Here is a 15,040-nt window from a genome sequence, read left to right on the forward strand (position 1 = left end):
ACTCGGGTTAGTTATACAACCATCTAATATTATCTTCACAACACATGCATGAATATAGGAGTAGTAAATTCCTATATAAATACGAACTACATGTACATACGATCTCAAATTCAAATATATGTATCCATTTTATGTTGAATTAAAATCATAGTACATGTATGCTCCAGCTAGATGTTTGGAATCTAAACCATGTATGATACTAGGTACAATGTTTTAACACGCACAACACACACACAAACACCATTTAGACTAGTAAGGTACACGTGCATTGCAAGCATGAGATTTGGCAGCCAAAATATGAATAAATACCACATTATAGCATGTAAGTTTTGAGTCATATATGCTTGATGTAGATGTTCGTTTAATTCTTATAGTTCATCTCATTCAAAATCATCTAGTTTTTTTAAGAAAGCTAATCTATTTTAAGATTCATGGAATTGTGCGTTGTAAAGCATAAAGTAAAAACAAAGAATGGCAAATCATGTAGAAAAACATTTGGGAAATTAGGATACGGAAGATTCTAGAACAAAGAAGAAGTGCTTGTGTTTTGAGGTTTGTGCATTATGCTTAAGTCCAACCATGGAGTCTTCTAGATTGTAGATGATATCCAACGGCCAATAGTGCTCGAATTTTCCATCTCTGCACCGTCAGATTGGCTTCATCCAACGACCATCTTTCAAAGTTAAAGTTATTCGCACACTATATAATAATATAATTTATAGGGGTATCTCTACTCTTATAAAAAACAGAGTTGGTGATGATGGTGTGCCTGCCATCCTGCAATATAGGCTGTCCGATTTATATCTGACGGATAGGAAGGAAACCATGGCAATTTTGATAAAAGATACCCACACCCCTCTCCACATTTGCAAATAAGGCCTTCTCTTGTTCATCCTTTTGTCCCACAATATAAACTACTCATACAAATGCATCTTGATTTTCCGTGCAAAGCATGGGCATCTTGCTAGTAGATATAGATATGTGATGCGAAAGCCACCCATCATCTCCAATTAGAATAGTGTGTCCATGCACGGATGCAATGTGGCAAACGATGTCTGCCATCAGTATCTCAAATTCAAATCAGTCTGACCATGTTCAATGTGTATAAAGTATAGCATGCTCGTCTCCAAACCACACCGCGCATATCTCAGTTATATTCATGCATGCATGGGTTTAAAACATATCATGATCTCTTATTCAAATATTTGAATTCAACTTTACATTGATTATGACCTCACCTAGTCTTTTACACCCACACAGTCATCTTCTCTTTATAATTGTACCACTAACTTTCTCTCATGCATGCATGCACAAACACTACCACTCGGCATTATCCATTGCACACATGCAATCTTTTCTTTAGGTCGGTCTCCCAAGCATGCACACACACACCTTCCCGGCCTTCTTCATCATATTGGGCATTCTTTATCTCTCACGTGTATGCGCAACGATCGATGTTCCTCTATGTGTGTGTATATATAGCTAGGTCTTTCCCAGTTTTCCACACAAACCGATTAATCTATATATCTTGTGAGGTCTCGCCCTCTTTCCCACGTACACATTGATCAATCAATACCTCTCTATATAGGATTACATAGCTAATACACCCACATTAATTATATATCCAACGACCCCTCTCATCATCCATGCCTTCCGCTTCATCTCTCAGACCCGTGCACAGTGGCGAAGATAGAGGGCAGCAAGGGCCCTGCCCCCCTAACATCACTATATATTGAGGGTAATATGAATGTGATCAGTAGATCAATTTCTGGTAAAATGGTTTCAGTTGATGAATTGGCCCTCCTCGTAAACGATTAGCAATGCTTGCCCCCTAGCCAACCATATAGCCAACCTTATTGTATGACTAATAAATAATACTACTAACTTTTGATGATATGGCATGTTTATATACTCATGCAACACCTGCAGCTGGCTATACTAGTATTAACCATGATCTACATGGTGGAGCATTGGGAGAGGCGCCTGTATACCATGGAGGTGGTCAAGAATCAGGAGACTCACGCCGGTCGTAGCGCCGCAGTTAAAATGATAATGGCAAGTCAAATCATGGGGCCCCACATGTCCAGTAGTAACTCGCTGTCAACTCACACAGCCCTACGTTTGCAGTAGCCTACTCCCTCATCTTCTTGCGTCTCTGTCGAACCAACTAGGCGGAACTGCCCCGCCTACCGCGCGGGAAAAGCCCCGCCCTCGACTTTTAAATAGTACAGTATAATTTTGTATCCATGGATTGCGCCATGGAGCAAAGCCTCAAGAAAATGGCGGTACACATGTAGTACGGAGTATACAGCACACTCGTCGCGTTCGCGTGTCGGTGTGGAATGACACCTATGGGATCACAAGAATCCCTACTATGGTTGCCGGGGCGCGGGGTTGGGAGAAGAGCAGGGCTAGTAGACAGCACAAGGATTGTTTACCCAGGTTCGGGCCGCGAGGATGCGTAAAACGCTAGTCCTGCTTTGGTGGGTGTATTTCAGAGAGTTCTTGAGCTCTCGAACTAGCCGTGGACAGTGCGTGCTTCGAAAGAGCCGAATCCTTCTCTAGTATGCCATGTGCCTCCTTTTATAGTCGGAAGGGGCTGCCACAGTGGCACACAGGAGGTGGAAAGGCGTAGAGTGCCCTGAGCTTATCACTCGTATTACAGGACAAGATGCATTTAATGCGTAGCTTAGGTGTCCCCTTGCTTTATTGGGGACGAGGGCGAGGCCCGTCCCGTCCGTCACCGCTCCTCCTCGCTTTGACACGCGCCCTGGCCAGTGAGGCGCGTGGTGCCATGTAGGCAGGCAGGCAGCTGAGGTGGCGCAGTGGCGGAGCCTTCATGAAGATCTGCATGCCGCCACGCAGGTGCTCGATGAGTTGGCCTGGGAGCTGCATGTTGCCACGCAGGTGCCCGCCCAACTGGTTGGGCTGGCAGTTGCATGTGAACGGCAGTGGAAGGTTGGTTGGCGTGGGCCTGGCGGTGGCCCTGCTGGCGTCCTTGGTCAGGGCCTGGCCGTGTGCCCGGCAAGGGTCTTGCCGTGGCGCGCTGTCGTCCCTGGCAAGGGCCTTGCCGGGGGTCTGTTGACCTTCCTCGGCAAGGATCTTGCCGAGGATAGTCGTCTTCTAATCCTCATCTGATCTTGAATATGTCTTCACAAAGATCTGCATGCCACCACGGAGGTGCCTCCCGAGCCCTGGCCCAACGTGATGTTGGAGACCGTGGGCTCAAGGGTGGCCCGCTCTGTTGGTGCGGGGCGAGCTGTCCCGGCAAGGATCTTGCTGGGGCTGCTAAGGCTGCCCCGGCAAGGGTCTTGCCGGGGGAACCTGCCTTGTCCCTCTGCTCTTTGTGGTCTTGGCCTTGGCGTTGCTCTTATTATCTTGGGCTTTGGTCTTACCTTGGCTCACCTCCCCTGTTCTGCTTGGCGTGACAGTAGGCGCGGCTCCGACTACCCGTGCACAGGTATAGGGGTACAAAAACGCACCCCTCTTTTTGTACACCGACCGGAGCTCCCGGGCCTGGGCCACACATAAGCGTGACACGTTGTTGGGCAAGGCCCAAAACGGTGCGCGGGCAGGCGGGGCGGTTTTTACCGCGGTAAAACTTTTCGCGTGCGGCGCATCCCATGACCCGCGCACGCGGCGCGGCGTGGAGGGGTGTGCGTGACGTGGGCGGCATGCGTGGGGCGGTTTCCACATGCATGCGTCACATCGCAGTAAATGGGTAGCGCGCCCCGCGGCTTCCCCATAAAAAGGGATAACCGCGGGCGCACTGTTCCTTTTACCCTTCGCGCAACCCCAATCTTGGAAACCTCCGCCTGCCTTCCTCTTCTTCTCCAAGCTTCGTTCCTGCTCGCCGCCGTTGCGCTTCCGCCGCCCTCTGTCCTGCCCTCCTCTCCCAGCCGCCATGGCACCAAAATCCACCAAGGGCAAGGGAGTGGCCAAGGACGCCAGAGCCGCGGAGCCGCCGGAGAGCGCGCTGGCGGTCCAGCGGACGCAGTCCACCTTCTTCCCCTCGGCAGTTGACGCGTTCGAGCTTCGGGACTCCTTCAGGCCCCTGTGGGGAGTGAAGACGGGGGGGGGGATTCGGGGCATCCAGCCACGTGCGTCATCCCCGCCGACTGCGCCGAGGCTGCCCCAAATCGGTACCCCTTCTTTGTCGATTATTTTTCCTGCGGGCTCTGTCCTCCCTTCTCCGATTTCTTCAGTGGCATCATGCATACCTTTGGCTTCCGCCTCCTGGATTTTACTCCGAATGCGGTGGCGTGCATGGCCCTTTTCGCTTATCTCTGCGAGGGCTTCCCCGTGCTGCACCCAAACATGGCGCTCTTCCGCCATTACTTCTCCTCTCGGATCCAACCAGGGGGCGCCATCTCCGGTTGCATTGCCTGGGTCTCAAGATCCAAGGGTTCGTATCCGGAGGGCGCCATGAAGGAGAGGTGGGAAGAATGGTGAGGCCGGTGGTGCTGGATCGAGGAGAAGGACCCGCCGGCGTTCTGCGAAGTTCGCCGGGCGCCGCCGGTCCGCAGAAGCGATTGGAGCGACGTCGATGCTGACGACGAGAAGCTCACGGTCGCCACCACCAAGATCCACCGGCTCACCGAGGCCGGCCTCACCCTTGAGATGATCGCGGCGGACTTCATCCGCCGCTGGATCGCTCCACTTCATAACAAGGGGAGGCCTGCCTGGCTCTTCACGAACCTCGCCGACATCATGCGGCTTCGTCCCGGCCTCGACCACAATTTCACAGTGATGGGGCACGCCCTTTTCTGCCAGCGGATCTTCCAGCTTGACGTGGGCCGCGACGGCGAGGTCGAGCGGACCGGTAAGATCGCGAGGGACGCCGCGAAGGCCGGCAAGGTCCTCAAGGGGCCTCTGTTGAAGCTGCCGACGGGGGTGGTCCCGCTGTGCAATAACTCGCACCGGTCCGATATCATTGCCATGATGTCGGACTGCAATGCGCATGGCCTTGACCCAAGCTGGAAGGAGCCGGAGGACGCCGAGGTGCAGCAGTTCTTTGACACTCTGCACAAGGGGTACGTCAACGCCGACGCCGAGCGGCTGCTTGTCCAGGACACTACCCAGGCGGAGCTGGACTACATCGCCACCAGGGCGAGGGAGGCACAGCTTGCCAAGGATGCCGGCAGCGCCAGCAGTGTGGAGGATAAGGCCGCGACGGCCGCGGAGGAGGAGGAGCTTACCCGATGGGCGGCGGCCGCCGGGGGAGCCAGCAGCGCCGGCACGGAGGCTCCTCTGGTTGAAGATGCGACCGGCGAGTCGTCGGAGGAGGAGGCCGAGACCGCAGGCCCGACGCCGGCTATGGGGAGAGGGCGAGTCCTGCGGCGGGCCAGTTCCGGCGAGCCGGTCCGGCCCGGCAGCACTGCGCGGCCACAGCTGACCTTGGAGGGGTCCGGGCGCCACACGAGGGCCGCGGCAGCAAATAAGCCGGCGAAGGCCGTGGTGAAGAAGTAGACAGCCGCCCCTTCTTCGTCCACGCATGTCCAGACACCACCTCCTTCTCCTCCTCCGGCGGATGTTGATACGGAGGTTACTTTCGATTATGGATCCCTCAGCCCGAGGAGGAAGAGGAAAACAGCAGAGGAGGAGGCGGACGACGAGTAAGTATCTGGTTCCTTTTCGTTATCTCTGCCTCCTCAATCTGTGTTGCTCGTCTTGACTTGTCTTCATCTTTGCAGGGACGTGGAGACGCTGGCCCAGACAGTGAAGAGGGCCAAGGTCTCGGCGGGTGGCCAGCCCCCAGTTGGTACTTCGGGGGTGCCACTGGTGGTGTTGAGCAGCCCGGACAGCAGCCCCCGGCATAGCCCCCAGCATAAGTTCATCACTCTCCCCCCATCGACATGTGTCAGGGGCACGACACTTTGGTGCTGACCTTGCCAGGTATGCAGGAGGAGAGCAGCAGCAGGAGGAACCACAGAGGGCTACTCCCAACACGCCGCCCCGATCGACCACGCCGCCCTGAGGGGCGTCCCCGGCAATGGCGCCAGGAACCGGGCCCACACACATGGAGGAGGAGGAGGAGAACTTGGGCGCCGGCGGCTTTGCCTTGACGCCAAATGTTGGCGGGGAGAGGACTTCCGTTTCCCAGCCGGGTACTGGCACAGGTAAGTCGTTCGCCGTTCGTCCCTGCTTCTTTTTCTTTCCGGCTCTTGGTCCTGGCCCTGCCTCAACCCCTTCTTCGGTGTCCAGATTCCTCCTCGGTGAACCCAGAGGACGTGGACGCCGTCATCGAGGATGTCGCCAAGGCCGCCGAGCCGGACGCCCAAAAGATCGCCGTCGAGGAGGCTGCCAAGGGTGCTGCCGAGGACGCCGCCGAGGGGCCTACCGGGGAGACCGGCAAGGCTGCCGCTGAGGAGACCGGCAAGGGGCCTGCCGGAGGGGCCGACATGGCCACTGCCGAGGAGGAGGAGGAGGTGGCTGATGACCAGCCTTGATCTTCTGCTGCTTCCGGCTCCGGCAAGTACCTGAGCGTGAGCGACGACTTGTTCGTCCACCTTCCAGGCGCGTCGAGCACCAGGACACCCGTTGAGTGAGAGGTGTTCGACGACGAAGTGCCTGCCGTTGCCGGGCTTGAAGTCGTCGACGACGGTTCGCAGGAAGAGCGGCTCCTCCATGCCATGGGGCCAGCTTCCGGAAGCTCCAGGCGCTCCACCGCGCCCGCCTGGACAAGGCAAGTCCAGGACGGCGGTGGTGGAGAAGGCAGAAGCGGACCTCCAGAAGTGCGTTGCCAAGACACAGGACTGGTTCTGCGAGGCCCACAAGGAGCTCAAGGCTGCCCAGGGCAAGCTGGCCAAGCGCGATGTGGAGCTCACCATGAAGCTCACCGACGTCGAGAAAGTTCAAGAGACGGCGAGGAACTTGGCCGCGGCCGCCATGCTTCACGGCAAGGATGCAGAGGTGGAGAAGCTTGTCTTGTAGCGGACCAGTGAGCTGGAGCAGATGCACAAAGAGGCACTCAATGCCCAGGCCCAGGTTCACGCTGGCAAGGTGGAGGAGTTGGAGGCGGAGCGCGACCGGCTGAAGAAGCAGGCCATGAAGCTGTCCCACGAGAAGGACACGCTTAACAGTGCCCTGACAAAGGCGCAGGGCACGGTCGTCAGCAAGGCTGGGGAGCTCTCCGAGGCCAACAACTCCATCAAAGACCTCGAGCTGAAGTTGGAGGGTCTCGAGAAGGTCTTGTCGGAGGCCAAAACCTGAGAGGGGACCCTGGCCAAGGAGCTGGAGGCCAAGAAGCAGTTGCGGAAGAACGAGGGCCTCAACTTCGCGGATCACGTGGAGGGCGAGAACCGTTGGCTCGATCGCCTCGCCACCGTCGCCAACCAGGCCGCCGCGCAGCTGGCCATCATGGGGATGCCGGATGTGAGGTATGTCCCGGAGCAGAGCATGAGCGTGAATTGCAGCCTAGCCATATTCTTTGAGAAGGTTGTCGGCGCTCTGGAGAGGCTCCACGCCAACCGGGCGGCCTCACTGGCCGACGAGTCCCGGAGGCTTTGCCAGGGTGCCATGACCAAGGTTCTCACCAAGGTGGCGCACTGGTACCCCGACCTCGACTTCGACGCCCCGCTGGAGAGCTTGCCAGAGGGTACTGACCTCGCGCCGCTCAGGGAGCGCATAAATCCCATCATCAGCCGAGTCGGCGAAATTCAGAGGGTGCAGGGCCAGCGCCGAGATTAGGCATCCCGTTCTTTATCGCCGCTGCAGGTTCACAACCAAGACAATCGCTATCTCTAGTTAGAACCGCAGCAACAATTCGATGTAATATAACTATGCAGCACTTTCAGTATTATGCATGTTATTTTCCTGTTCGATTTTCCTTTGTATGTCCTCCCTACGTTACTGGGTAGGCTCGCCGGCGCGTAAACCCAAGGCGGCGTCTTGGGGATGGATCCCCATTGGCCTGCCGGGTGTGCTTGCTACCAGACGAACCACCTTGCCGCCCTTAGCACGGCCGCCCGAATTGTCGAGCTTGACTCGAGTCAGAGTCGGGAGCATTGCCAAGTGCGGAAGGCTACCCCGCCACTCTCGACGCGGCCGCTTTGAGCTGTTGAGCGGACTCGAAACAGATCAAGGGCGTTGCCAATTGCGGGAGGGCCCCTTTGCGTGCAGGTTTATCATACATAGGCGAGATCTCCAAGGACGATAACCTTATGTATAGGAGGAAATAATTCAAAGCTCTGAATGACTTAGCTTTTCTGTTGCCGAGCCGGCGTCGTTCCTCTGGCCGCCTTCTTCTCAGGAGCCAAGGGCGATGAAGAGCCGCTAGGCTAACTACTAGACCAGATTCTCACAATTGCGCCCCCTACCTGGCGAGCCAAAGATGCCAGTGTGGAACGACACCTATGGGATCAAAAGAATCCCTACTACGGTTGCCGGGGCGCGGGGTTGCGAGAAGAGCAGGGCTAGTAGACAGCACAAGGATCGTTTACCCAGGTTTGGGCCGCGAGGATGCGTAAAACCCTAGTCCTGCTTTGGTGGGTGTATTTCAGAGAGTTTTGACCTCTCGAACTAGCTATGGTCAGTGTGTGGTTCGAAAGAGCCGAATCCTTCTCCAGTATGCCATGGGCCTCCTTTTATAGTCGGAAGGGGCTGCCACAATGGCACACAGGAGGTGGAAAGGCGTACAGTGCCCTGAGCTTATCACGCGTATTAAAGGACAAGACGCATTTAATGTGTAGCTTAGGTGTCCCCTTGCTTTATTGGGGACGGGGGCGAGGCCCGTCCCGTCCGTCGCCGCTCCTCCTCGCTTTGACATGCGCCCTGGCCAGTGAGGCGCGTGGTGCCATGTAGGCACGCAGGCAGCTGAGGTGGCGCAGTGGCGGAGCCTTCACGAAGATCTGCATGCCGCCACGCAGGCACTCGATGAGATGGCCTGGGAGCTGCATGTTGCCACGCAGGTGCCCGCCCAACTGGTTGCGCTGGCAGCTGCATGTGAACGGCGGTGGAAGCTTGGTTGGCGTGGGCCTGGCGGTGGCCCTGCTGGCGTCCTTGGTGAGGGCCTTGCCGGGTGGCCCGGCAAGGGTCTTGCCGTGTGGCCCGGCAAGGGTCTTGCCGTGGGGCGCTGTCGTCCCCGGCAAGGGCCTTGCCTGGGGTCTGGTGGCCTTCCTCGGCAAGGATCTTGCCGAGGATCGTCGTCTTCTAATCCTGATCTGATCTTGAATATGTCTTCACAAAGATCTGCATGCCACCACGGAGGTGCCTCCCGAGCCCTGGCCCAACGTGATGTTGGAGACCGTGGGCTCAAGGGTGTCCCGCTCTGTTGGTGCGGGGCGAGCTGTCCTGGCAAGGATCTTGCCGGGGCTGCTGAGGCTGCCCCGGCAAGGGTGTATCCGGGGGAACCTGCTTCGTCCCTCTGCTCTTTGTGGTCTTGGCCTTGGCGTTGCTCTTATTATCTTTGGCTTTGGTCTTACGTTGGCTCACCTCCCCTGTTCTGCTTGGCGTGACTGTAGGCGCGGCTCCGACTGCCCGTCCACAGGTATAGGGGTAGAAAAACGCACCCCTCTTTTTGTACACCGACATCGCGTCGGACCCCAGACGGTCGGTTGGTCTGGCACGCCGCTCTCCAAATGGAACGCGCATGTTAGACCGCATTTGGGACCGCATTTGAGAACCAACCATAGGCACACTCCCCGGCCCCGCAAGTCGGGTGAGTTAATAGAAGAGAGAGACGAGCGATAGTACTGGAGCAGTGTTGTACAGACGTCGGTGCCTGGACGTTCCCTGCATGACTCAGAAGATCAGTTCGTCCATGCATGTGACCAGACTCCAGCAGACACGGCTGGATTGGCTATTGTCTACATATCGTGCAGGCTGTGTTGTACATGGCTGTAGTTCTGATGAGAAATCTAAAAAAAGTTTTCTTGTCATCTCGCAATATTAGGTGTCATGTGCTTCGGATCACTGCGAGGGTTAAACAGCGACAACTGAGTTCCTCCAAGGCGCTGGTCATTGGGGGCACATGCACGAAGATTACTCGGCTGCCATCTAGGTCAAGCCGTCTATGTTAATTAGGACATCTATCGATGGACCCCTTTTCTATGAGTTTATCTTTAGTTTGAACTTTGATCCTCGGCTAGTTTGTCCGTGAGGATTCATGTTGTCTCCTTGGGGCGGTGAGGTTATGGTTTCTTTTCATGTGGCATTTTTTGTGTTATATGTTAATCCGGTGCTTCAGATCAAAATGACGACAACTGTGCCTCCGGGGCAGGTGCATGAAGACTTCTCGACAGTCATTGACGAGGTCAAGCCGGCTCCGGTAGATAAAAGAAAACTACTCCACTATATAGGTAGGAGCCTCCGCGCTTGCTTGCTAGTGTTGCTCTCTTCACACTATCTCGTCCTCTCCAGATCTAAACATGACAGCGGTGGCCACACTCTCTCTGCTCACCGCTGGTCACAGATCCAGCCGGATCCTCTCTGTCGGGGAAGGTGAGAAGGTGCAACATTCACACGGTCGTCCTTGGCGATGACTCTTACCCACTGCCGGCGCGTCTCGATCAAGATGCCTTGACGTTCTCTCCCACACACCGCCGGCTAGGGAGGGCCTCCGACCCCTTCTTCCTTGCTGCTGTAGTGTGGGCAGATCCGGCCTCCCGCCACCCACCTAGCGACATCTCGGCGACCCTCAGGTATAACTTCCTTCAAAACCGTCCTTGCTCTACTTCCCCAGCTCCTGACGTTGCTGCATTTGTATCTTTTACTATTTCTCAACCCCCTCATAGATAGGATCGATCAGCTGTTCGGAAGCCACCTAAATTTTTACTGTTAAGAGGTAAAACTAGTTAATGCGCTCGAATCTAGTACTACTTGGTTCAAACAAGGAAGAAAGGGGGTGGGGTGGGGGAAGATTTGTTACCTGAATCTAGGACTTGGTCGAAAGAGGAAATAATTGGGGCGAAAAGTAGCAGAGACTGGCTATCCAACTGGTCTCTTGGTCTAATAGGGAAATAAAGGGAAACGCAGTACAAACTCAATATAAACCCGATCTATTGGTTGAAAAAGGAAAGAAAGTGGGGACTGGGGGACAAGTCAACAGAGTATGTCCAGCACTAGATTTGCGAGCCTCACACAGTATAAGGTGGCTATACCGAACAAAAATGGGACCAACCCAAATATCTTGTTCTGATGTTTGTTGCCCCGAGCCCTGTTATGTAATGCCAATAGTAAAATGTAGCAGTCGCACTGTTAAAAGTAAGGACACGTTAAACCAATCTTGTTTTCAATCTAATGCCTCTAGTAATATGAATCAATGGCATTGTTTTTCATGTCCTGCAAAATTTCCCATTAAGATAAGTTGCTTCTTTTCGTTAGAAATGCAACTGTCCTGGTCCGCCTAATCTCCCGTGCCCAAATACCAACTCTGTAGCAGCTGCTAATGTAATGTTGTTGTTAAAATGAAGCAATGGCACCATTAAAGTAATGTCGTATTTAACGATTGTCATAGTTAATCCTAATGCCCACACTAATATCTAGCAATGCTGCTGCTTTAGAAATTGCTATCGTCCTTGTAGGATTGCCATTCAGATAAGGAACATGCTTCTTTTCATTTGATGTATGTTTCATCACTTGTTAGTCACCCTCCTTTCCACCTTTTTGTGCAAACAGAGATATACATTTCAGGCTTGATCTTAGTTGAACTGCACAAATGATATCCAAATTATAGTTGAAAATTCCACGAGCTTCACAACAAACCTTGGTGTTGCTCAATTTTATTGCAACTAATGAAGAAAAAGCTGCTAGCTCATGGGACATTGCTTCATTTTAGTGAACTGCACAAAAAGGTCCCATGAATTGAATCATCCATGTTGGTGACTGGTGTCATCCCTTTTACGATGGCTGGCGTTGACTGCAGATATGGTTCCTATCACGAGGTATGTTCCTTTTTGGTCCGACCGTTTGCCAAAGATCCTGCATGTTGAGTCTGCTCTTGTGCTACTGTGTTGGTACTGCCATGATAAAGCAGTAATGTTATTATTTTGCACCTTAATCTAGTGGCACTATTAATTTGAGGTAAGGTTTTGGCACCGCTAGTGCCACTGATTTTTTATACATATCGAAAGACGGGGTTTCCTCCGATTTCATTAAAGAAACCCAACCATAGAGAACCATTATCCGACAACATCTCAGTGTAAACGGGCAGTTATGCAACTACTACTAGAACGGACTGAGTACTAGCAGGAGACAAGTTCGCCACATAAGCTAGGCAGGTAGGGGGACGCAGCACCAGCTCAACCAAGTTTGGATTACAACCCAAATGCTACCATAGAAATATCAGGGGGAAGATAGGGACTGAAAGAGCCAGCTTCAGCATCCCAGTCTAAGCACCCCCGGCCTCCATCCTTGCGACACACGGTACACCTCGCTTGCCACCATCTCGACCCTAGTGCCACTTATAAAATGAAGTAATAATACAGTTAAAATAGAGTGCGTGTCCTCCCTATCATTTCATTTCCAATGTAGATAAAGAAAGTGCTTCTCTTTGTTAGTATATGTTTCATCAACTAGTCCCATTGTTAATATTTAAGCGTTTCTGCAAACTGGGGTGCTTAATTTTAGTTGATCTGCACAAAAATAGAGATTTGAATGTCTCAAGGCCCCTCCTTGTACTACCATTGTACACTGATGTTCATCACTGGCAGAAGGTGTGTCGGGACCCCGATTCTAAGTCACACCGATCTAGCATGTAACACCTCATATCACTTTGCGGCCTCACGCACGGTATTCCCACGGGTTTCGCCTTACCATGGCCGGGACCGTTTGCGCCTTTTGGCTCACGTATATGATAGTGTCCCTAGCATCCATATGACAAAGCACCCGGGCCGACATGACTAGTCGTGAACCCAAAGTGGCACTAACTTACGGGGACAGGCATACATGAAACAACATCGAGCATGTCGGTCAGCAGCGTGTGAATCCGGGCTGTAGCAACTGGGCTAACAGGACTCCGGGAACCCGGGCTGTAGCAGGCTAGGCAGGACTCCGGATGTCACCCCGTGACATTTCCCCGAAGGGACAGACACAGGAAGGAAGTGAATCACATGCCGGCCAGTCTAAGTGTTCTGGAGCAGTAGTGCTGGGCTAGCAGGACTCCGGTAAACCGGGCTGTAGCGGACTACCATGGCTCGGTGGAAGCACTAGACTACATTTCCCCATAAGAGAGGCTACCAAGGATAGACAACTAGGTTGTCGGATCCCACACATAGCAATACACGTTACACGTACGCATAACATGCAAGTATGTGCTGTACAACATGGCATCACAACATAACGCAAACTCATATGGATAAAAGGCCCAGAAGAGCCACATAGCATTAAGTACAAACAGGGGTCACATGACCCATCATTCAGAGCATAAGCAACGGAAGCATTACATGTCTGAGTACAGACAACTACAAAAGAAAAGGCTGAGAAGCCTGACTATCTACAAGCCCCTCCCAAGGGTACAAGATCGTAGCTGAGGTACAAGCTACTCATCGAAGTCCAAGCGGAACTACTAGAAGACTGAAGTCTCCGCTGCAAAACATAAATAAAGCAACATGAGTACAAAGGTACTCAGCAAGACTTACATCAGATCCTATCATACGTGTATTTGTATCAAGAAGGTAGTGTGGGGTTTAGTTGCAGCAAGCTAGCTTGACTTAGTGGCTATCCTGTTCTACGACTACGAGAAACTTCTTTGAGGTAAGAAGGCGCACACGAGTCCACTAATCACCACCTCAATACACCACTATGGATTCATTCCCGTCTCACTACGAGAAGCCATCCATAGCACTCACACTTATCTTGAGCATTTTAGAGTATCCACTTCAAGTTGTCTATGTACCACGTAAGCATCCAAGAAGTCCATAACCGAGGACACGGCTATTCGAATAGATCATGATAACCCTGCAGGGGTGTACTGCTTCACACACGCTCTCGCCACTTACCGCCATGTACAAGTCAGGTACCTCGGCAACCTTCAAGCGGAAGCCTGGCGAGGGTGTCGGTCACGACCTGACTAACCACACAAGACTCTAGTCCAGGTTTATCGCCTATTCGGGTTCCATCCGCAAGGAGATCCGGCCGGGGTGTCGCTCACGGCCCCAAACGATGTGCGCAGGGTTCCCAAGCCCACCTCGCCGGATGGATCTATGCTTGGTACACCGTGCCACTTGTGCCTAGTCTGTCCCAAGCCCACTTGGCCGGGTGCCACTTGGTAGACTACTAACACTACCTACAAACACCAGAAACTAATTGCAACTCCTGGACAGAGATCAAGGCGGTTAATAAGTCGAGAGAGCTTGGAGCGCCCGGAGCCCAATGTGTGGTAGTAGCTAGTCATTGGACAACTTACACAGAACTCGGTTCTTAAGGACGGTCCCAATGAGACAACCCACCATGTACTCCTACATGGCCTCTCACCGCTACCTTTACCAAATCGTGTTCACACGCTTATCTCTCAGCACCAGAACATATCGTAACACTCCAATTCATTCCCAATGAATCAGACCTGACACAACTCTAAGCAATAGCAGGCAAGGCATGGTAGGAACACAACATGGCTCAATCAACTCCTACACATGCTAGTGGGTTTCAACTATTTACTGTGGCAATGACAGGTCATGCAGAGGAATGGGTTCAACTACCGCAGCGTAAAGTAGCAGTTGAATCGTTGTTGTCCTAATGCATAAAAGAGAGCAGGAGCGAGAGAGTAGGATTGTATCGGAATGAACAAAGGGGGTTTGCTTGCCTGGTAGATCAACAAGGTGGCACTGCTCCTCAGACAGGTACTCTGGAACACTCTCTGGAGCAGGACCTAACGAGAAGGAACGGTGTCGACAATCAAAACACAATCATATGCAACAATATGATGCATGAATATGGCATGAATATGTGATGCTATTTGAGTTAATGCAACTAGCATTCAACTTGGAAGAGATCCATTTGAACCAAGGGTTCAAATGCAACTCTAATATAAGTCCCTTTAAATGCCATAAGTGTGTTTTCATATATACAGCATGTATAGGTTGGTTTGTCATGCATGAAAATG

Source organism: Aegilops tauschii, chromosome 4 (genome assembly GCF_002575655.3).
Source record: "Aegilops tauschii subsp. strangulata cultivar AL8/78 chromosome 4, Aet v6.0, whole genome shotgun sequence".
Taxonomy (NCBI): Eukaryota; Viridiplantae; Streptophyta; class Magnoliopsida; order Poales; family Poaceae; genus Aegilops; species Aegilops tauschii.